This window comes from Leptopilina boulardi, unplaced genomic scaffold, assembly GCF_019393585.1.
Source record: "Leptopilina boulardi isolate dan_hultmark-lab unplaced genomic scaffold, ZJU_Lbou_2.1 LbouV2_377, whole genome shotgun sequence".
Lineage (NCBI taxonomy): Eukaryota > Metazoa > Arthropoda > Insecta > Hymenoptera > Figitidae > Leptopilina > Leptopilina boulardi.
In genome coordinates this window covers 393,921-417,981 of record NW_026137948.1, presented here as the reverse complement: position 1 = coordinate 417,981, position 24,061 = coordinate 393,921, and the positions used below count along the sequence as shown (strand labels likewise).

The 24,061-nt window shown below is 31.6% G+C and overlaps 1 protein-coding gene and 3 long non-coding RNA genes across 5 annotated transcripts in view; 3 read left to right on the top strand and 1 right to left on the bottom strand.

Annotated features, from left to right (window-relative positions):
- LOC127287893 (uncharacterized) overlaps positions 1-24,061 on the bottom strand; it is a 157,979-nt gene that overhangs the window by 76,160 nt on the left and 57,758 nt on the right. The window lies entirely within an intron of this gene.
- LOC127287907 (uncharacterized) lies at positions 3,316-3,810 on the top strand. Its single transcript, XR_007843965.1, has 2 exons — positions 3,316-3,564; positions 3,715-3,810. It is a non-coding gene; the product is annotated as an uncharacterized LOC127287907 (long non-coding RNA).
- Positions 6,953-8,171, top strand: LOC127287906 (uncharacterized). The gene is made up of 4 exons (XR_007843964.1): positions 6,953-7,067; positions 7,444-7,503; positions 7,574-7,732; positions 7,798-8,171. It is a non-coding gene; the product is annotated as an uncharacterized LOC127287906 (long non-coding RNA).
- On the top strand, positions 14,425-16,029 carry LOC127287905 (uncharacterized). Its single transcript, XR_007843963.1, has 3 exons — positions 14,425-15,519; positions 15,648-15,698; positions 15,819-16,029. It is a non-coding gene; the product is annotated as an uncharacterized LOC127287905 (long non-coding RNA).

Sequence of the window (24,061 nt, the reverse complement as noted above, 5' to 3'; positions counted from 1 at the left end):
TACAGTTATCAAAAGTTCCATTTATAGAGGGAACGTTCCACTTATAGAGGTAACTTTAAGAGAAAGTTACACTTATAGAGGCCATTTTTCAAAAATTCAGTTCCACTTATAGAGGTAGCGTTTTCCCACTTACACAGGTTTTTTCAATATTTTACATTGCTTGTGCAGGGACCGTAAAAAATGTTCCTCTTAAAGAGGAATTCCACTTATCCAGGGACCACTTATCCAGGTTCGACTGTAATTTAGATTATAATTTAAAAAAATTAATGTAATTATATAATTTATTATTTATTTATTTTGTGAGGGAATGATGTGAGGATTAATGTTCAGCTGGTTCATCATTACTGGTCCTGCCAAAGTAGGTCAGCGTTTAAAAAAAGAGGTTTCAAGACGATTGATCTTAATAAGAAAATGTATTCCTTGTGAATTTCAGCGTAAAACTAGGTCTCTAAAATCCTTTAAAAAATGGAAAGCCACGGAATACTGATTTTTCCTTTTATATTGTGGTCCCATAGTCCTACTTAAAATTTTGAATATAAATCGGTATAATAATTTTTTAGTGCTACATGTGGCCAGTAGAATATTATGCTGTGACAATTTATTAAAAAAATATCAGCAGCATGCAAAAGTTTATTTACAAATTTTTTTTGTACAATTACGTAAACTTTATTTAAAAATGCAAGTTTTAAATATGCAGTGTGCGATTTACGTTACTGATGATGTTTTATCAATGGGGTGTAACATCAACAAAATTTCTGTTTCTCCAATTGAAAATTTTTTGTGAAAACTGTGCAACCTCATACCAACTCCACATCGCCCTTTGCCTCAAATTTGTCGCAGACTACATGAGTTACAAAAAATTGACTCTCCTAAACCAAAAAAACCATACAAAATTGAAATTTTAAAATCTGATGGTACAGACATTTTAAAGTTAAAGTATAAAGAATATACTTTAAAAACTAAATTTACGCGCCAAAATCTTGAACACAACCTTGCTGTTACTATGGTAACCTTACAGTTTCTAACAGTGCAGATAACCTTAAATCTTAAAAAACCATACTTTTGATATTTAAAATCAAAATTAAGATTTCCTTTTTACATATTACTTCTAATATTAATTAAGAAAATATTAAATACGATTGTCGTTTCAAAATCAAATAAGGAATTAATTAAAGGGCACTGCCCGTGTAAAAATAAAATAAATAAATAAATAATTTAAAGTAAAAAACCAATAATAATGGAAACAAATAATAAAGCTAACAATATTACTGTTGTTTTGCTTTCTTACGTTACCAACACTGCGATCGAGAACAACTTCATTTAGAACTTTGTTATTTTTAACACTGGGTGTTTTTGGATTTTGCTGATACTTAGTAATTTGACAACGTGATTTTATCTAATATTATCAAAAAATAAATTGGACATCATCTTTTAAGGTAAGAATAGTTAATTAATAGATAGTATATACTTTTTGTTAATTGCTGAATTTTTGTTCCCGATTTATGAGAATAATTTATTTTTCTTTATGTCAAACATAACCTTAAAGTTTTATTTACTACTGAATCTTTTATTTCTTATCAATTGTCAAATCTCACTTTCTACTTTAAAAAAAAAACTTTAGAGAAATATATACATAATTGAAATACTACATTTAAAAATATTGTAATAGATTATTATTTTTATTTTAAGAGATAATCTATGCTCTATGCTGCCCCTGCATGGGCTGATAAAGCCCTAAAGAACCGCGGCATCTCTGATAAGCTACTCTCCGTACACGGAAGCTGTGCACGGAGAGGGGTTTCAGCCTACAGAACGGTTTCAACGAGTGCAGTCCTAGTTCTGGCGAGCACTCCGCCAGTAGATTTACTGTCGAGAGAAAGACAGGAGGTCTTTAGGCTAAGGAAGGACCTAGCGGGCTCGCTGGAACAAGAGAACTGTAATAGCCTAAAGGCGGCTATTCGCAATGAAGCGAGGAAACGTCTCGTTGAAAGATGGCAAGAGAGATGGGATGGGGATTCAAAAGGAAGGTGGACACACCGCCTGATTCCTCACCTCGCCACCTGGCTTGATAGAGAGCACGGCGAAGTTGGGTATTACCTGACACAAGCGTTGTCAGGTCATGGTTGTTTCGGCCATTACCTCCATAGATTTAAAATAAGAAAAGCTTCGAAATGCGTGTACTGCGATGATCAAATCGATGACGCAGAACACACGCTATTTTCCTGTGAGCACTGGAGCGAGGATAGAGAAGCCGTGTTTACGGCGGTTGAGACTCGATTCAACCCCGATACCATGGTCTCTATCATGCTCCAAAGTGTGGACTCCTGGAGACATATCGAAACCTTTGTCATAAAGGTTATGTCGACAAAGGATAAAGACGGAAGACCCAGGTTGACCGGGAGATGCTTAAATGCTCGGCAGGGATCAAGCAGAAGGGGGATTAAGAGAATTTAGATCCCCTCTCCTCTCTGTCCAGCCTTGAGCAATTGAAGGAAGAGTAGGCTACGAAGTTCCGGAACCGGAAGGTGAAGGTAAGGGAACCGTTTTACTTGCGAAATGTAAAGCCAGACGGCAGTTCCGCAAGTAAGAGTAAACGGTTCCAAGAAAAGGGTGTGGTTTTAGCGGGTCGGCCTATACAGAAGTAGAAAGCCAACCCCGCACACCTCGAAGAAATTGTTGCGCCTCCCTGAGACGGTCTGATCCTTGGAGTTGTAATTCCCTCCTTGGTGTAGCAGATTTCCACGCTTGCCCTTGCGCAAAAAAAAAAAAATTAGGAATTAATTAAAGGGCACTGCCCGTGTAAAAATAAAATAAATAAATAATTTAAAGTAAAAAACCAATAATAATGGAAACAAATAATAAAGCTAACAATATTACTGTTGTTTTGCTTTCTTACGTTACCAACACTGCGATCGAGAACAACTTCATTTAGAACTTTGTTATTTTTAACACTGGGTGTTTTTGGATTTTGCTGATACTTAGTAATTTGACAACGTGATTTTATCTAATATTATCAAAAAATAAATTGGACATCATCCTTTAAGGTAAGAATAGTTAATTAATAGATAGTATATACTTTTTGTTAATTGCTGAATTTTTGTTCCCGATTTATGAGAATAATTTATTTTTCTTTATGTCAAACATAACCTTAAAGTTTTATTTACTACTGAATCTTTTATTTCTTATCAATTGTCAAATCTCACTTTCTACTTTAAAAAAAAAACTTTAGAGAAATATATACATAATTGAAATACTACATTTAAAAATATTGTAATAGATTATTATTTTTATTTTAAGAGATAATCATGTCACACATCTTGGATTTAAAACCGTATCAGTTAGTCAACTTTATTAATACCGGAAAAAAAGTCTTCAACAAAATCCGTGGACATTACATTACTTAAATGGATTAGATTTGATAAAGAAAAAACACTTTTGTTACAGAATATATGCCAGAACCATATACAGAAAAAAGTACTAAATTTATGTATGATTTGATGAGACGTAAAGAAGCTCCACATGAAAGCTGGCTAGAATATAGCACTCAGATAGTAGAACATGCAGGTATAGTTTTTCTTTCATTTGTAAAAAAATTTGATAATTTAATTTTAAAAATTATTATTGTATAGAGTTAAAATTTGTTTGCATTGATCTGAACGCAAAAATTAGGGATAAGTATTAATAAATTATTAATTGATTTAATTCTTGCCTTAGATACTTATGAGTAAGCTGTTGAGAGGCTTACTGTTTTGAGAATAGAAGAATTCGCTTACACCACAGATCCGGAAATGAATAAAAAAAACAAAACAATTGAAGATCAAATAAAAAGAACCTTTGACGATGTGTTAGATGTGCCACAATTTTCTACAAAAATAGTTAAAGTTAAATGTCTTTGATCATATACGGTTGACATTTACGTTGAAATAACATAAGGTAGATTATTTTATTAAAATAGATTTCAGCCAATCAAAATGTATTTTTAGAGGCAAAAAGTATATAATATGAACAATATAAATAAAGCTTATTTGATCATATATAAAAAATATTTTCATAGTTATTATGCCAAAATTAGACATGAAAAAAATTATTTTGTACCTTGGAAAACCTTGAAAAGTTCTTGAATTTTTTTCAATAATTGCTGGACACCCTGATTATTAATAATAATAAAAAATTTTCAGCTGATGAATTTGATAAGTTTAAAACTGAATACACAAAACTATTTTGTTAAAAAAAACATTTAATTTCGTTAAATTAGCATTAAAAATTCAGGTAAATAGAATATATGTTCTTAAACATTTCAGGCCGTTCTACAGTGACTAACCTCGGAATTTTTAAAAATTATCTATGTAATAATCTTGAAACTGGTAACCAGATTGATGTAATATATGCTGATTTCTCTAAGGCGTTTGATAGAGTGGATTATATTTTATTACAAAAACTTGATTCCTTGGGTTTGTCTGTCGAATTAGTTTCCTTTTTCAAAAGTTATCTCTCTGATAGGTGTAAAGTTGTCAAAATAAATAATAATTATTCTGATCCATTTTTTGCAACCTCTGGCGTTCCTCAGGGATCTCATCTTGGACTACTACTTTTTGTGTTATATATGAACAACATTAAAACTGTCTTTTTTCTCCTCTTTCCTATTGTATGCTGATGATCTTAAGTGTTATAGGATGATTAGTTCTACTAACTCGTGTCGTGACTCTTCGGATTTGCAAGCAGATCTTAACCGTCTCTCAAGTTGGTGTGACCGTAATCACATGACCATTAACATTAATAAAAGTTGTGTTATTTCTTTTTCTAAAAGAGGTACATAGTGTATCGCTATACAATTGGTGAGGAGGAGTTAATGAGAAAAAATAGAATAAGGAATTTGGGTTTACTATTGACTAACGACTTCTCTTTTAATGATCATATCTCGGAAGTGGTGTCTAGAGCTTTGAGATCTTTGGGGTATATGCACTGGAACTCCCGAAGGTGAAAATGGAAAAGATTTGGTTCTCACCTTCAGAATTCGACCTTCAAGCCGTTTGGCGGTCAAATATTGTAAACACTCAGGGCCGTACGTATTATAGTATAGAGGAATATAATGTGTCATTGGAATTTGTAGTACTTATGTACACAAAAATTGATAAATTTTGTGTTTTGATTATAAAATTTTTTTTTAATTTGAGCTTTGACTTCTGTGTTCAAGAAATTATTACTCTTCTTAGCACTCATTTTTGCGACTACTGAAACGGGGGCCTATGGAACACTAAAATCAAACGCTCCTGTTTTCAGAGTGCTGCTGTTCGTCCCGCTTATTTATTTATTTATTTAACATTAATACCCGCGATCCAATAGGACCATAAATGGGTAACTTCAATAATTCAGCATCAGGTTTTAAGTTTTCAGTTAAGCGATTAATTTGAAAACAAGCATAAAAAATAGGAGCTACTATTTAGTAACGTAAAGTCTAAGAGTGAACCAAAAAAATGTCTAAAATTTTTAAGACTAATATCAGGTGGAATATAAATAGCTATAATGATAAATTTAATAGTATGAAAAACAATAATAACACCCAATATATCAATGATATAGTTTGAATCAAATACATCACTAAAATCAATTTGAGTTACATTGAAAATAGAATTGACAGCGATCAAAACACCTCCGCCTTTAGCAAAAACACGATCATTCCTGAAAACATGGTATAACGATAAATCAAAGAATTCATCAGATGACACAATAGGTTTTAACCATGTTTCAGTTATAAAAAAAAATCAAAAAAAATTTTTATAAAAGGATAGCACTTAAACGCTACAAACTTAGTGTTCATACCCTTAACATTTTGATAGAATAAACGAAAAGAAGAACATGATTTATTATTAGTTGCAGAGTAAGAAATGTTGTTATTTTTTAAGTTGCTTCGGCAATCATAGGTGTACCCAAGCGGTACTTTATTTTTAAATTTGTTTCTCCCTTTGATATCCTCATTAGCATCTCTTCCTTGACTTGTTGAAACAGAAGTTGTTGTTGTTTCGTACGATCCTGAACTACAGTCAATGATTGAAACTCGGGAGGTAGTTTTTTCTGTTTGACATAGTCCATGAAATTCATTCGAATCTGCAAAGCACATAAATTGTTGGGCACAATAACTTTCAAAGGACGTGGTTTGGCACGTGAATCAGAGAAGGTCCCAATTCTCCAAATTTTAATGTCATTAAAATTGCCAGATGGTAGAATAATATTAAACAGTGAAACTAAGTTATCGCGATCATTATTATAAGAAATATTTTGATCTTGAGCAGGAATTTCCTTATCTTTCTTATCCACTTAACCCCCCGTCGCGTTCTCACCTTCAGAGAACTCACCTTCAGGAGTTCCAGTGTAATGAGATGTGCATCAGTCTTTCACAATTCTGGTACATTAAGGGTCTTATACTTTACACTTGTCAAGTCGATAATAATTGCATATGCCTCTATTATCTGGTCACCAATTTATGTGTATAACATTATTAGAATTGAACATGTTCAAAATAGATTTCTTAGATTTGCCGCAATACAGCTTAATATTCCTTTCGACACACAAGCTCAGGATTACAGCAATTGGAGAACTATACTAAACATTCCCATGATTACAACGAGATTTCTTTACGCGGATTTAATTTTTCTGCACAGACTTTTGAATGATTGCCCCCCTCTTCTATCACTGATCAATTTGTCGGTTCCAACAAGAATTACTCGAAACTATTTGTTTTTCTCATTCACATTTCATAGAACTAATTATGGAAATAATGCTTTAGTAACTAGACTCAGTAGAGAAGCTAATGCAATTTCTAATGAAATTGATTTTTTTGATAACAGTTTAATTAGATTCACATCAGCGCTACGCAGATTAGTACTTAATAAAAGTCATAACATGCCAACCTAGATGTAATTATTTTTTACTGTATTCTTCATTATATATGAACGTAATTTTAAGAACTACTTTTGTATAAAAGGGTTAGTCCCGTTGATTGAATAAAAAAATTGCAGAGGAATCATATTCTAACGTTGCTGACCAAAGTGGCGATGAAAACAATGACGGTAAATTATTTTAAGTGTCAATTATATGAAAAATTATATGAAATAATGAAAATCATTATTATAAGTTTTTTGTATTTTAATAAGAAACCATTTAGAAGATTAATAATAAGTTTTAAAATTCAAAAATTTTAAAGTATTGATTATGGTAAAAATATATTTTAAAAAAATATAAAATGTAAATATTTATTTTTCCAGTAGAAAATTTCAGAGGAAAAACTTTGATGATTCCATCATCAAAAAATAATTTTAGTCAGTAAAAAAATATACCTTCATTTATAATTGTTTTGAATAAATATATATAATTTTTAACTGCATATAAATCTCCAAACTAACTTTATTTATAATTCTAATAAAATTTTTCATTTATTTTTTGCAGCCAAAACAAGTTGTAAAATTGATCAAAACTCATTGCCTTCTACGTCAACAGCGGATTTAAGTGAGTATATGCTAAAATTATATAACTAGTATGGAAAATAAAAATTAAAATACAGACTTTTCCAATGAAGAACATTCGCAAAGAAAACAAAAAGCAAGTAAATTTCAAGATGACAATAACACTGATAGCGACAATGGTAACAAACTAGACAAGGGTGATTCAGAGCTTCTGCATAAAAATAAAAGAATAAGAACTACTCTGCAACATTCTCAATCAAGTAATGAATTTAGTAAGTTTCAAACTTTATTGGAAATTTTTGTTGTGAATAAAAAAATGTATTTCTTAAAATTTTAGGTCATTTATTATTCTACACTGATGGCGAAGGATTCTCTCTCTGGCTTTCGTCGTGAGCAGACGTGTCTGTTTCTCGTTCGTTAATTTTGAACTTGCTTGTGCTGTTTGTGCCGGTAGTGCTGTTTTGTACATTTAAACTAAGATCTTTCTTTGTTTCTTTACCGGATAATCGAACCGAGTGTTGGTGCTCCGTTTCTCAAGTGGCATTTTGCATTTTGTTGCATCTGAGTGGTTTCATAAGGCATATGTGATAAGGTGACTATGTAACTGTTTTTTTTCTTATCGCAAGTATGGATAAATTACAGGATGCCATCGGTGTTTTAACAAGTGCTATTGATAATCTCACTAAGTCTCACAATGACCTGAAAAGGGAGGTGCAATTATAGAAGGAGGATTGCCAACCTGGCTAATAAGCTGAGAGATGTGGGAATTAATGCTGTCGTTAAAAAGGGAAGACTTCTCATTGATTCTCTGGAAACTAGTGAAGAGGAAGCGCATCTTAAATTGCAAAGTGTTGTTAAGAAACGCAAAAACGAAGTTCATACTAGTTAAGAAGAAGGAGAGGAAGGGGGAGAAGAAGGAGAGGTGGACCTGGATGGGGAGTTTAAGGAACCAAAGAGAAGGGGTCGTCGTCCAAAACAGGCGAAGAAGACTGCGGAGGGAGGCCCTTTAGACTCATACCTATTGTACCCCCCTGGATCATCAGCGACTACTACTATTGTGACATCATCAATGATAGACACCTCCTACAAGCAGCCACTCCGAACTGATTAACAATTACCCATTCGGTTTCAGAGAGAGACAAATAGCCCGAATGTCAAGCGAGGGAATACTATATCTAATAATGGAAACGCTCACAAAATTGTATTCTGGAATGCACACGGAATCTTTAACGTTAGGGATTTGAAGACATCCGTCTGCAAGGAGGATATAATATGTGTCTACGAGACTTGGACCAATGTAGCTGATCAATTCAACTCCCTTTTTTCAGAGGACATGCAGATTCTTTTTTCTCCAGCGTGGAGGGATGCAGAGAGAGGAAGATTTAAGGGAGGTATTTTGATAGCTTTAAAGAAAAAAATATACCAGTCAGAGTTATTAGCGGGGGATAAAGAATTTTTAATTATTAAAATCAAAATACATAAATTTGAATTTATACTTTGTGTTGTATATACATCGCCTACAGCTAGTCTTAATGATTTTATATTTAATTTTGAACAATCTTGGACACCTATTAAAGAGCTATGATCATTTACCAGTTTTTATGGGTGGTCGGCGAGAGGTAGAAAATTGATTAATTATATGTAGGATAACCGAATTATTTTATTAAATGGTAGAAGAAGGTCGGACATTCCGGCCAGTTGGACATTTAACGGTCATCAGGGAAAAAGCGTGACAGATTTAGTTTGGACATCTATAAATTGTATCGAGACAATAGAAGATTTAAAAGTGTTAACCCTGGCAACCTTTTCCGACCGCATTCCCGTAGTTTTATATTTTAATGAATGAATTAATTAATGAATGATTTTATAAATAGTATGCGTTGGAGGGATGAGGTAGGGAGGATAGAGGGGGATATAGACACAAGTGAAATTATAAATAGTTTAAAAAAATTCAAAGACAATAAAGCAGCTGGCCTTGGATTTTTTACTTGGAGCAGTTTTTTAACAAAATTTTTGACTCGGGGAAAGTACCGCGTGCATCTGGTTCCTTGGTAATCTCCATGTTGCATAAAAAAGGTAATCAAAGTAAGCCGGAAAATTATAGAGAAATTACTTTGGTGAACTGTGAGGTGAAAATCTTTACCCAGGTGCTGGCGGAAAGATTAGTAACTTGGACGGATGAGACGGAAGTTATCCCAGAATTTCAAGTGGGATTTCGGAGGGAAAGGGGGTGCTTGGATAATTTATTCTCTTTACAGGCATTAATTCAGATCCATTTTCGACACCCGCGAGGTGTAGTATATGCGGCGTTTGTAGATTTTAAAGGCGTATTCCCGTCCGTCTCCCATAACTTGTTATGGACGAAACTGCACTCGATGGGTCTGAGTACAAAAATTATAAATGTCTTAAGGAGATATTACGATCAAGCTTCCACGGCGATTAAAACTGGACAGGACTTGACAAATTTTGTGTAGGTCAATAGGGGAGTTTTGCAGGGGGAGGTATTGAGTCCTCAACTCTTCTCGATTTTTATTAGTGATCTAGAGAAAATTTTAAAGTCACAGCGGTGTAGGGGTCTTGCCGTTAAAAGTTTAATCGAAGTATTGGTCATGGCATACGCGGACGATATCGTGCTGTTGTCGGACACACCTTTTGAACTCTCGAGAAAGCTCGAAGCATTAAGACTGTACTGTTTACGTAATGATTTGGTCGTCAACACAAATAAAACGAAAATTGGAATTTTCCGAAAAGACGCCAACTTGTTGGGGAGGCATTTTAGATCTTTTAGCTACGGTGACGAAAAAACTGAGGTAGTGAAAGATTATTTGTATTTGGGGGTATTGTTTTCGGGGTTGTGTTCCTTTTCCGCTAACACGAAAAAAGTTGTAAGTTCAGCAAATGCGTCAATAGGAACAACTATGAATATTATCAAAAGCCTCAAAGCCAACACGTGGTCAACTTATGCTAGACTTTTTGACAGTTTAATAGAAAGCATTTTATTATACGGGATACAGGTATGGGGGATGAATGGCATGGATTTACTTGAAAAAAATCCAACTATCCTTATTTTCAAAAAGCTTTTGTGGTTACCGACCAATACTCCAGATTACCAGTGGCGGATCCAAGGGGGGGGTCATGGGGGTCATGACCCCCCCCCTGGGAGTCTGGAGTAAGAAAAAATTAAAACCTTTTAATCCGAGTTTGTGGTTCAAATATTAGACCTGCGTACAGAAGTTTTACATATAAATTTCTCTATCTTGTGTTCTGGTAGTCTATTTTTTACTAATATTAGAGCTTTTAATCTGATTCGCACAGTTTCCATGATTTTAAATGCTTTGGCAACCTTTCTAAATTGTGACCCCACTCTGACTCTTAGGTCGAACCATCGATTTCTGAGAGAATCGATTGTCAAGAAATCGATTCTGGTAACTCGAAGGTTTTTGTTGAAAACAGCAAGTTCTATCACTGGACAACGATTCGTTTATAGAATGCTCTATTGACATGAAATTGGAAGTTTTGCTAAGAAAATAAATCTGATATATATGTGTTTTACATTATTGTTTGACTTTAGTGCGTTTCGAATATAATAATGACATACAACTCGAAAGTTGTAGTTCAATTCTGATTTAGGGGTTATGTTGTGTAAGTTTACACTTTTGCCTTTTATAATTTAAAAAACTTAAACTGAAACTAATAAAGTCTTATTATTTAAAGATTTCTTCTATTCGACGTAAATATTTCATCGACATTTTTCCGTTTCATTGGATTTTATATTTTGTGCTTTTAACCTTGCATGTTTCTTTACCTCGTTCTGTTTGAAATATTGTTCAAATACGTTTCGTTGTTTAAGTTATTTTGCGTTCTGTAAAATAATTATCCTTCCAAACAACATTTTTATTTATTCTAACCTCACAAATAAGTTTTTGAATTTTGTTTAAGTGGATATGTAAAAAATATACACTTTGGAAAGAATAATTATGGTGAGTACATTAGTAAACATCTGTTATTTTTGTTTTTAGCTCCTCTTATTTGCTATAAAATGCGATTTTTCTTTTTTTGGTGTAGGGTGATTTAAAGAGAAAAGGTGGTGGTTCAAAAAGTGAAGATTCTATTAGAAAAATTGATAGTTTTTTCGTAAAAAAACCAAAATTAGATGCTGTCGAATCTGTGGAAAAAAATTCCCTAATACCAAAAATTGATGTCTCTGATGCTTCTGTTCCTGACGCTGCAATTGAATTGCCAAAGAATGCGTCTTGTAATGATGATTCCATTAATCCGCCTTCTCAATCTGATTTGGCATCAGACATTGGTTGTTATATAGGAAAGCAGATAAGTGACGAAACTAAAAGTAAATTACTTCAGCAACATTGGACGCCACCTGATAATTACAAATTTCCTTATAATGTTGTGAAAAAAAATGTAAAAGAAACAAAAAAGTACGCTCAAAGATCACATCTTACTAAATTTCATTGGCTTGTTTTGTCACCCAAAGATCGCGGACTGTACTGTATATATTGTGCTCTTTTTGTGACATCTACAGGAGGAGGTTTCCAAAATAGAACGCCACTTAAGAGACTGGTTAAAGAACCTTTAACTGCATTCCATAAATTAACGGGTGAAAATGGAGTCCTTTTAAAACACGAAAACAATGAGTACCACCGAATGGCCGTTGAATCAGGAAAAAATTTTCTTAAAAGTTTTTTTGATCCTGCTGCTGATGTTACTAACCAAGTTTTTACTCAACGCATGGCTCAAATAAAAGAAAATAGAAGCCGCCTACAACCAATTGTCAATACGATTATCTTTTGTGGTCGCCAAAATATTCCATTGCGTGGTCATAGAGATGATGGGATGCTTTCGAGTACAAGTAAAAGTAAGCAAGTTTTGAACGATAGTTTGGTAGCAAATGAAAATGGAAATTTTAGAGCTCTTTTAAAATTTCGCATAAACTCTGGTGACAAAGTATTACAACAACATTTGGAAACCGCCAAGAGTAATGCTACTTACATCAGTAAAACTGTACAAAATGAATTGATTGACGTTTGTAAGGAAATTATACAGGAAAAAATTATACATGATTTAAAGGAAGTTAAATTTTTTTCAATTATATTCGATGAAACAACTGACATATCACATATTGAGCAACTAAGTCTTTCTTTTAGATATTTCCACAATGATAAAATATTAGAGAAGTTTATAACTTTCTGTAACACGTACGAGATGCTCCGATATGAAAAGGAAGACAAGATAGCGGATAGCAAAACGTCTGAATGCGACCAAGAGCGTCGATTGACAGGTGAAGCTTTGGCCAAAATTGTAAAGAATCTTTGTTACAAATTTAATATAGATTTAAACTGGTGTGTGGGGATTTGTACTGACAGTTGTGCGGTTATGGCATCTGAAGTAAAAGGAGCTGTTCAAGAATTAATAAAAAAAGCTAAACATGCTAAACGTTCGCCATGTAACAATCACGTTTTAAATAATGCTTTGGAGAAATCCGTTAAAGTTGCTTCGTGTCGTAATACTTCTGGTACAATGAGAAAAATTGTTGCTTTTGCAAATGCTTCAGCTAAACGACATGAAGTATTTGTTGAGGAAATTGGAAATTCAATGAAGGGAATTTGTGAAACTCGTTGGGTCGAAAGACTTGATGGACATCTACAATTTCAAGGCGACAACTTACTGAAAATCTGTAATGCCTTAGAAAGAATTTCTTTGTGGAAAGATAGAAATACTGCTAGTGATGCTCATTGTTTACTTCAAGCACTCCGAAGCTCTGATTTCATTGTGTCTTCTGTTTGTTTAAACGATATTTTAGGTAAGCAATATATTTTATATTAAATAATTATCTTTGAGCCCACAGTTTTATTCAAGTTCCGCAAAATCTTTGAACTGAGTTATAGTTATAATTGAAGTAAATTCTATAACTTTACAAAAAGAACAGTCTGTGTATCTGCCTGACATTTTTAATATTGTATTACTTAGTTCTCACAGTAAAAGATCAAACTATTTTTATGATACTACATTTTTAACTGATTAGTTTAACTATTTTGTATTTTCAGGGGCAACTGTTTCACTGAGTCGCTTATTTCAGACAGCTTCAATAGATTTGAAAAATGCCATGGATGCAATAACTGACATAATAACTATATTACAGCAAAAAAGAGAAAATGCTGATGTAGTTTTTCATCAGTTGTTCTCTGACGCCAAAAAAATTGCGGAACAGTTAGACGTAGAGCTGCGATCTCCTCGTATAACTAACAGACAAATTCATCGAGCTAATAATCTGCCAGCACAATCTGTTGAAGAATACTACCGCAGGTCGATATACATACCTCTTTTGGATCACATCATAAATGAGTTGCAAGACAGACTTTCTCCTGAAGTAATGAAGCTGTTTGAGTTAAATGTATTTTTACCAAAATCAACCTATGATGAGCATGATCTACATGTTGTACGCAAGCTTACATTAAATAATGGGACGAAAATTCCACAAACAATACCCCAAATAATTGACGTATGTGACAGTGATCTCTACCCAAATGTCAAAAAATGTCTACATATTCTTGCAACTATACCAGTGAGTGGAGCGACAGCAGAAAGGTCTTTTTCAACATTGCGTCGGCTCAAAACCTGGCTTCGATCAACTATGGGAGAAGAGCGTCTTACAGGATTAGCATTGTTGAATATCCACCATCAGATCGAGGTTAATGATGAAGAGGTTATCGATCGCTTTGGACGGAAAAAAAGAAAAATAGATTTTATCTTATAACTTTTGTTTTTTTAATGCAGAAAATAACAATTATATTTAATTTGTTAAAATTTATTACTGTTTTCAAAAGAGTCAATAAATGACTATAATAAACATTGCAGTTTTATATATATATACATATATATATATATATATATATATATATATATATCATGACCCCCCCCTGGAGAGACGGCTGGATCCGCCACTGCAGATTACACGGTGCGCTTGGAGTCGGGTAGGCTGCACCTGGCATGCGACGTCTTCTCAAGGACTCTGTCTTGGATTTAAAAATTAAGTAAAATGGAAAATACTAGGTTGCCAAGACTGTGTCTGGAGAGGCTGATTGCGCTTGCGAGGGGTGGTTTCACCGACCATAGGTTCAATTGGTTTTGTCAAATTATGCACTTTTTTATTGAAAGCGATTCGTTAGACACTTGAAATGATTTGAATCTTAATCAAGTAAATTTAAATTCGGACGAAATAGTCACTAATTTCAAAAGTAATTACGTTCGACGTGATCTGGAGGCCAGGTCGAAATCTAAAAGTCTCGAGATGTGGCCATTTTTTTGAGATTCAGCCGGGTCCCCAGCCTTACCTGTTGGAACGTTTAAATTTGTACTTGAAAAAAGCAATTGTTCAAATGAGACTTATCAATAAACAGAGAAGGAGGTTTTTGATGATAAAAAATAAAGTAATTGAATCTTAATCATGGGTTGATTCCTACTGGTGCTTTGAGAGGGGTAGTTTCTGCCACTTCTTAGTAGAATGCAAGAAATTCCGGGATATAAAAACAAAATGCTTCCCGAATGTGTATGGTTGCGAGCATGAAATAGGATTTTGGATAAAAGTGATCGAATCTCATTCTGCAGAAGAGATAAAAAGATTCGTATAGGAATGATCGAAAAAATGTTATGCGCTTGACATGTTATATTATATATGTTATATTTATTATTGTAATTTTTGATGTTTGTATATTGAACCGAATGGTTTGAAATAAATAAAGAATGCACTGATGGCGAAAGTGACAGTGAAAACATCGATGGTAAATAATAGTTAATAATAATAATAATGTACGCACTTATAAATTTTTTATATTTCTATAAAAAATAATTCAGAAGGTTAATGAAATTCGACATTCAAAAAAATTAAAAGCAATTGAAAGAAATGTTGTTGGTAAAAATATATGAGTAAGGCTATTTTTCAAAACACTAATAGTTGGGAATTTTTTTCTTGCAGAAAAATTAAGGAAAAAAAACACTGACAAAAAATCTTTGGCAAAACCTTCTTCATCAACAACGTCTTTCAGTGAGAAAAAATACTAATTTTTAATAATAAAAAAATACAATCTGAATATAACTACAAATAAATAATAATCTTTTATTAAAATAATATTCTCTTAAAATCTAATATAAATATTTATGTATTTTGTGCAGAAATATTTAGAAAAAATGTCGCCGAAAATAAAATATCAATAACAGATTTGAGTGAGTATAAAAGTTTTAATTTGACTTCATTTTTATTAAGATCAGTTTCTATTTTACCAAAAAATTTTACTCTGTAGATAATAAAAATGTTAATTATGTGGTTATGTCATTCCATTACAGATTTGGTACTCGAAGAACTTGCAGTATTAAATTCTAAAGTTGATGAAGTAATTGAAAATCAAACAGTATTGAAAACTATTATCCAAGTAAACAAAGCTACTATATACGCAGGACAAAAAAAATTTGAAGTCCAATTCAATTTGTATTTACCATTTAAAACAATTTAAGAATTTAACGATTTTGATTTGCAAGTGTCAACAAATGAAGCATGTTGTAATCGATTTGTTAGTTATGCTTTATATTCTTTGATTTCGCTCGTACATATTACTGACATTTTTTATATTAATAAAATATTTTTTTTCAGAAAGCTTATATGGATTTAAAAATGAACAAAGACTCAGGAATTCGAAAATCGATATCTGTAATTTTTAAAAAAATTTCATGAGTGACCTACTAGGAACTTTTACTGCATCAAAAAGAATGCTACACAAAAATTTATTTAAAGATACGGAGTTTTGTAAAAGTTTATTAGGTAACTAACTTCCCAATGGGCACGGTCATCCACTGGATGTCCCAAGGACATCCTTTTCGGAACGTTCTTCGGACATTGTTAAAAAGTCGTTCTAAAGATATCCTTAGGACATCCAAATAATGTCCCTAAAAAGGCATCTTGTCAAAAAGAATGAAATAAAGACATCCAAAACAAGTTCTATGTCTGGCCTAGAGCAGTTACAAAAATATCCTTAAGAAACCTTAAAGGTATTTTTGAAAATTATGGAAAAAATTTGATACTTTTCAGTACATTTTTTAGACATATTGAGGATATTACAAAGAAGTCTGTTGAACATTTTTAGTACATTCACAGAACATAATCCTTTTTCGGCGAATTAGCCCATAACCCAGTGGGCACCAAGATATCTTTAGGATGACTTTAGAACGTTCCAAAGTGTCCTAGGACATTGTGTCAATGTTCCAAAGACAAAAAAAAAGACGACTTAAAGACGCCCAAAGTATATTCTATGTCTTCCCTAGAACAGTTTTAAGAATGTCCTAAAATTGTCCTATAAAAATGTCTTTATTACGACTATAGAAAATCCCCAGAATTTCCTAAAAATATCCCCGAAATGTCTAAAAACGTCTTAAGAATGTCCTGAAATTTTCCCCAAAATTTGTAAAATACGTCTTTAGAATGTCCTATAAATATCTCTAAAATATCAAAAATTGTTCTCAGAGTATCCTAAAAATGTTCCAACTATATCCTGAGAATGTCCCAAATATGTCCTGAGAAAGTATCAAAAATATGCTGAAAATGGTTAAGTAATGTATTAAAATGTTCCAAAATCTTTGATAACCAAAATGAATATTACGTTGAAATTATGTATACTTCATAGGCTAAAGAGCGCGTAATGTAAAGGGTATTAAGTCTTAAACGCCAAACGACCCACAACACCGAAGTGCTCTTGAAGATCCAAATACACAAAAAAAGTATATCGCGATTATTGGTCATATATATTGATCCTTATGGGCTAATTCGTTGAAAAAGGATTATGTTCTGAGAATGTACTAAACATGTCCAAAAAATGTTAAACAGACTTCTTTGTAATATCCTTAATATGTCTAAAAAATGTTCTGAAAAGAATCAAATTTTTTCCATAATTTTCAAAAATATCTTTAAAGCTTCTTAAGGATATTTTTGTAACTGCTCTAGGCCAGACATAGATCTTGTTCTGGATGTCTTTATTTCATTCATTCTGACATCTACAGGATGCCTTTTTAGGGAAATTTTTGGGATGTCCTAAGGATATCTTTAGAACGACTTTTTAACAATGTCCCAAGAACGTTCCGAAAAGGATGTCCTTGGGACATCCAGTGGATGACCGTGACCATTTGGAAGGATCAATATATATGACCAGTAATCGCGATATACTTTTTTTGTGTATTTGGATCTTCAAGAGTAGTTCGGTGTTGTGGGTCGTTTGGCGTTTAAGACTTAATACCCTTTACATTACGCGCTCTTTAGCCTATGAAGTATACATAATTTCAACGTAATATTCATTTAGGTTATCAAAGATTTTGTAATATTTTAGTACATTACTTAACCATTTTCAGCATATTTTTGATATTTTCTCAGTACATATTTGGGACATTCTCAGGATATGGTTGGAACATGTTTAGGATACTCTGAGAACAATTTTTGATATTTCAGAGATATTTTTAGGGCATTGTGGGGACTTTCTATAGTGGAATAAAAACATTTTTGGGACAATTTTAGGACATTCTTAAGACTGTTCTCGGGAAGACGTAGAATATACTTTGGGCGTCTTTAAGTCGTCTTTTTTATGTCTTTGGATTATTGACACAATGTCCTAGGACACTTTAAAACGTTCTAAAGTCATCCTAAAGATATCTTGGTGCCCACTGGGTTAATTCTTTATTACTAGGCGTACACAAAGCATGAAAAGCGTTTGAAAAATTTAAAAAAAACTTTAATATTTTTTAGATGTTTGTGCTGAATATTTTACAGTTGGTAAAGAAGAAGTGCTGTCACATGTCGGGACAATAATTTCTAACTCTAAAGATTGGGAAGGCAAGCGAAAAGCCAGATAAAAATAATGGTAATCTTTTTTTTCTTAAATACCAAATTTATAAAAATTATCCAAATTATCTATAAAAAATAATTTCAAGTTTAAAATAAATTAATTCTAAAGTATACATTTGCTGTGTTTTTTAAAATAATGTTTTATAAATAAAAATTTAATTTAAAAAAACAAACTGCATTTAGGGCCAGAATAGGGCTCCATTTGGGTCCCTTTATTAGCGCCCCCTATTTGGCCCACAGCGGGCCGTGTGTTTCATCCTAATCTGGCCCTGATAGAGGTATCCCAATTCGGCCCCGATCTGGGCCTGATCGGGACCACGACAAAATTTCTACACGGGTTTTATAGAAGTTACGAATTTTTAAGAAATCCACTGTTCACATTTGACGAGAAACTTGAACCCGCACCCCCCTTTAAAGTTTGGCATAAAACTTAATAATAACACAGGCACACAAAAAAAAAGTTGTCTGTTTCTTGAAATAGACATATATTTCCTATAGTATTTTGACCCGCTGAAACCGAATTTGTGCTCAGAATTGCTCCATCACCCTCAGTTTTTTTTTAAATCGACCAAAACCACCCTTAAATGGACAAATTCACACTTCGGGGATAAAAAATAATTCAACTTATTTTTTAAAAAAATCGAATTTTACATCTAAGAAACTTTGCTCCACTAACTCAAAAACAAAGCCAGCATTGATCCAGCACCCCCTGAATTTTTTTAATTGAAAAAACTACCCCTAATCTGCAGAATCAAATTCAGAAGATAAAACAATAAAATAACTGATTGACAAATTTTATAACCAGATATTTTTACTCCAGCAATGCAGAAACAAAGCCAGAAATGCTCCCTCACCCACTAAATTTTTTTTAAATCGAAAAAACCACCCTTAAATAGAAAAATTCAAGTTTAATAAGTAAAAAATATTAAATTACTGGTTTTTTTGGAAAACAGAATCTTACATGTATGTAGTTTTGCTCTTCTAACTCAAAAAAGCCAGCATTTATCCATCACCCTCTGAATTTTTTTAATCAAAAAAACTACCCTTTACCTGAAGAATCAAACTTAGAAGGTAACACAATATAATTATATTGTATTACCTTCTAAGTTTGATTCTTTGGTGGTTTTTTCGATTTAAAAAAATTTTAGAGGGTGAGGGAGCATTTCTGGCTTTGTTTCCGCATTGCTAGAGTAAAAATACCTGGTTATAAACTTTTTTAATCAGTTATTTTATTGTTTTACCTCCTAAATTTGATTCTTCAGATTAAGGGTAGTTTTTTTGATTAAAAAAATTTAGAGGGTGATGGATAAATGCTGGCTTTTTTTAATTAGAAGAGCAAAACTACATACATGTAAGATTCTGTTTTCCAAAAAAACCAGTAATTTAATATTTTTTACTAATTAAACTTGAATTTTTCTATTTAAGGGTGGTTTTTTCGATTTAAAAAAAAATTTAGTGGGTGAGGGAGCATTTCTGGCTTTGTTTCTGCCTTGCTGGAGTAAAAATACCTGGTTATAAAATTTTTTAATCAGTTATTTTATTGTTTTACATCCTGAATTTGATTCTTCAGATTAGGGGTAGTTTTTTCAATTAAAAAAATTCAGGGGGTGCTGGATCAATGCTGGCTTTGTTTTTGAGTTAGTGGAGCAAAGTTTCTTAGATGTAAAATTCGATTTTTTAAAAAAATAAGTTGATTTATTTTTTATCTCCGAAGTATGAATTTGTCCATTTAAGGGTGGTTTTGGTCGATTTAAAAAAAAACTGAGGGTGATGGAGCAATTCTGAGCACAGATTCGGTTTTAGCGGGCCAAAATACTATAGGAAATATATGTCTAGTTCAAGAAACAGACAACTTTTTTTTGTGTGCCTGTGTAATTTATGGTTGAAGTACTCACCCATAGTACTAAAGTTTAATAAAATTTATAAATTTGATTTTTCGAGAAATTCATTTCTTATTTTAAAAACTAGCAAAACAGGCGCGCGACCAACAATCCGTTCACCACCCTTCATAAAGAAAAAACTAAATAATAATAGGAGAAAATCCTTAACTTTATAACCACACTTTTTTCTCCTTTCATTTACTTTTTTTATCAATTTTCTTGTGTTTTTCAATTATATTATAAATAATAATTAATATAATAATTTTCAGTATAATAATTTGTCATTATTTATTGCATTATGTTATTAATATTACCTTTAGCCATTACTTGATATATTTGACATGTTTGCTATTTGTATAAAGTTGATGAAGAAAAAAATAAATAATAGGAGAAAAACCTCCTATTATCCACTAAGCAATAATAATAATAATAATAATAATAATAATAATAATAATAATAATAATAGTAAATATAAATAAATAATTTTATAATTGAAATTATTTTATTTTGTTTAAAATTTATAAATAATTAAATACAAGTACCTATATATAATTGTTAAAGATGAATTCTGAAAATTAGAAAATTAATTTTTATCAATATCAATCAAAGATTGATATTTTTAAAAACTCTAAAAGATCTTGGTACTTTAACATACGTTGCCCTTCGGACAAATTATATTGTATAGGTAGTAGATCCCCTCCTCACCTCACTATTATTCAGTGAGTTGGTAAAGATTCCATATTAATAGAACAATTGGTTTAGTAATATTTGAAAGAAAAGATTAAACAAATATTTAAATAGTTGTATATAAATATATTGTGCAAAAACCCAAATAATACAATACTACAGTATTCTGTATTCAAATTCAATTTTCCTTGTGAATGTAATGTATGTGTAAGGATGCTGTGTGTGTAATTTGTTAAGAGTCTTTTGACTCTTTCGTATATTTACCTTTGGAATTCCTCAGAATTGTATCTTCCAATATACTCGACGTAACTCAATTCAAACGTTAAATCAATTCTCCAATTTATTATAGTTATTTAATATTCTCTTTATCTCAATCAATTATGTCAAACAATCTCAAAACTCAATAGAAAGCATAAAACTTTATTTCTCAATTACTATTTATTTTCAATCTCAATTCAAAAGTAAGTCATCTCAAAAATTCAATTGTATACTCTTTAATCAAACTCAAAATCAGATTTTATTTAACAAACTTATTGTTGTCAATGTTTTTATTGCAACCATTGCAATATTGGGGCAGTGTTCCAGTTCAATTTGAATGGACATACCTCGGATGCAGCAATCTTTATTGCATCACCCATTGTTTCTTGTATTAAATTAGATCACTTAGTTTCTCAATTTTTTCATGAAAGTTAAACAGGTCTTCCTTAAAATTTAGGTTATTAATTGAAAGTTAATATTTATTATATAATTATTTGGACAGCTCTAAGAAATTCTAATGGCATTTCGTATAATGTTTATAATGTGTTATTTGTTTTCTGTGTTTCATAATGTGTTCTCTTTTTCAAGTATTGTATTAATGAATTATTAATGAATTATTAATAATATTAATAATTAACTATAATAATCTTGGTATTCATTCATTCATTTATTCATTCACTCATTTCGTCCGAACCCTTGCTGGGTTTTCGGTGACAGAAAGAAGAATATGTTATGGAGAGAGAAAGATATATCTTTATTTTGCAAATGAGGGTTCGCTTGACCTGCAATCACGTGAAAAAGCTATAAAGAAAGTCTAAAACTGAATAGGTAACGCATACCTTTCTTTCTTACACCAAGGAATATAACATAAGTACTTCTTTGTTTAACATTGCGTTTCTCTATCTAGACGATTGAAAATGGTAGAAGAACATCATCGTCTAAAATCTTAATCTTCTTCCTTTTTGTTTTAAAAATAAAAAAAATATTCATATATCTGTATATATGTATATAGGGGAGAGTGACAAACAGTGGGACATTTTTTTTTCAAAGACATATTAATATGTCAATTTTATATATTTTTGGACACTTTTTGGTATTACCATAAAGTTTGAACTCTTTTCTACATAATGCATATATTCTATTTAAAATATATTGTGATTAAATAGAAAAATTTCAAGTTTTTGGAACTTGATACATTTTTCTTGTTTTGATGGTTTGTGTTAAACAGTGGGACACCTATTATTAAATAATGAATAATTGTTTCAATAAAAATACTCTGCTTTATACTTTGTAAATATATATGTTTTGCATTAAATAACGTTAACAAATGTTGCAAAACACTCATAATTTAATAATATTTTACATTTTTATAATACGATGTCAAGTCTCGTATGAAAAATTGCTATTATTTTTTTTACGTTTACAGTACTGCTGATCATACGTCATAATTTGGTCAGAACCTACAAACAATTTGGATAAAAATTTGAATAGTCGTTCTCTTATCAAGTGTTATTTTTCAAATATTGCCGAACAATAATTGTAATAACTATAAATTTTGAATTTTTTAATGTTTTTTAGCATAAAAAATCACATTTTTAGTCGCTGTGTAAGTATAAATGCGCATGCGTATAGCTGACACAACTTATAATTAGTGTTGCCAAAATCCACGTTTTATAAACTTAAATTTTTGCCTGTCCCAGTGTTTAATGTCCCACTGTTTAAATTGAGCAATCGCAAGAAATTATTTAAATAAAAATTGTTTGTAAAATTTTAAAATATTTTAAATTATTGGATATTATACTTAAAAACATAAGTAAACGAAGTAACAATTACACTTTTTTAAAAAACTGTCCTATCTATATAAAAATCAGCATTGTATTTCAAGAAAAAATTTACTCCGTAACGTCAAAAACAGTTTTTTTTCAATTTTCTTTGTAAATAATGAATCAATGTGGCTAAAATTTTTGGAGATAGTGTGTTATCATAAACATGGTTTACATTTAAATTTTGGTCGAGTTTCTTGAAGTAGTAGTGTCCTACTATTTAAACTGTCCCACTATTTATCACTCTCCCCTACCTATATTAGAGCCCTAGAAAATTTTAATAAAAAAATTTTTAAATTATTACCTGGCCCCTCAGAATTAATCTTCATTAACAAAGGCTCTATTGTACAAGGATTGGTATTGTTTGTGGTAATTGTTCTGAGGGTCTAATACTGGTATATACATTTTTTTTTTATTTTGAAAACAGAAAAAAAGAAGAGTAAGATTTTTAGGCGAAGATATTCTTATGTTATTTTGAATCCTCTAGATAGAGAAATGCAATATTAAATGAAAATGTTTATATGTTATATTCCTTGATGTGAGAAAGAAAGATATACATTAACTCTTCAGTTTTTGACTTTTATCTTTATATTTCCATGTGAGAATACACGGCAGAAATTTCAAAACGTCAGACGTGCCGATGTCAATGTAAACCTACAGTACATTTCATTATGTACTCAGAGTTAATCTTCATTAACAAAGGTTCTATTGGCCAGGGGTTGGTATATCTTTATTTTTCTATATAATAAATGTGAAAAAAGAAATTATTACCTGGGTCCTCAGAGTTAATCCTCATTAGCAAAGGTTCTATTGTCCAATGGTTGGTTTGTTTGTGGTATTTGTTCCGGGGTTTTAATACAGGTATAAATACGTATATATGTATATTTATAATGAACTACTGATTACTCATATAAGAGTGTCCTTTTTGCACTTATTGGCTGATCAGTAGTTACAGATTCATAGTTACTTATAGTTCTCTCATTCTTTTGGATATTTGGTAGTTTTATTGGATAAAAGGCAAAATTGGTTATATTGGATTAAAGTAAAAATTGGTTA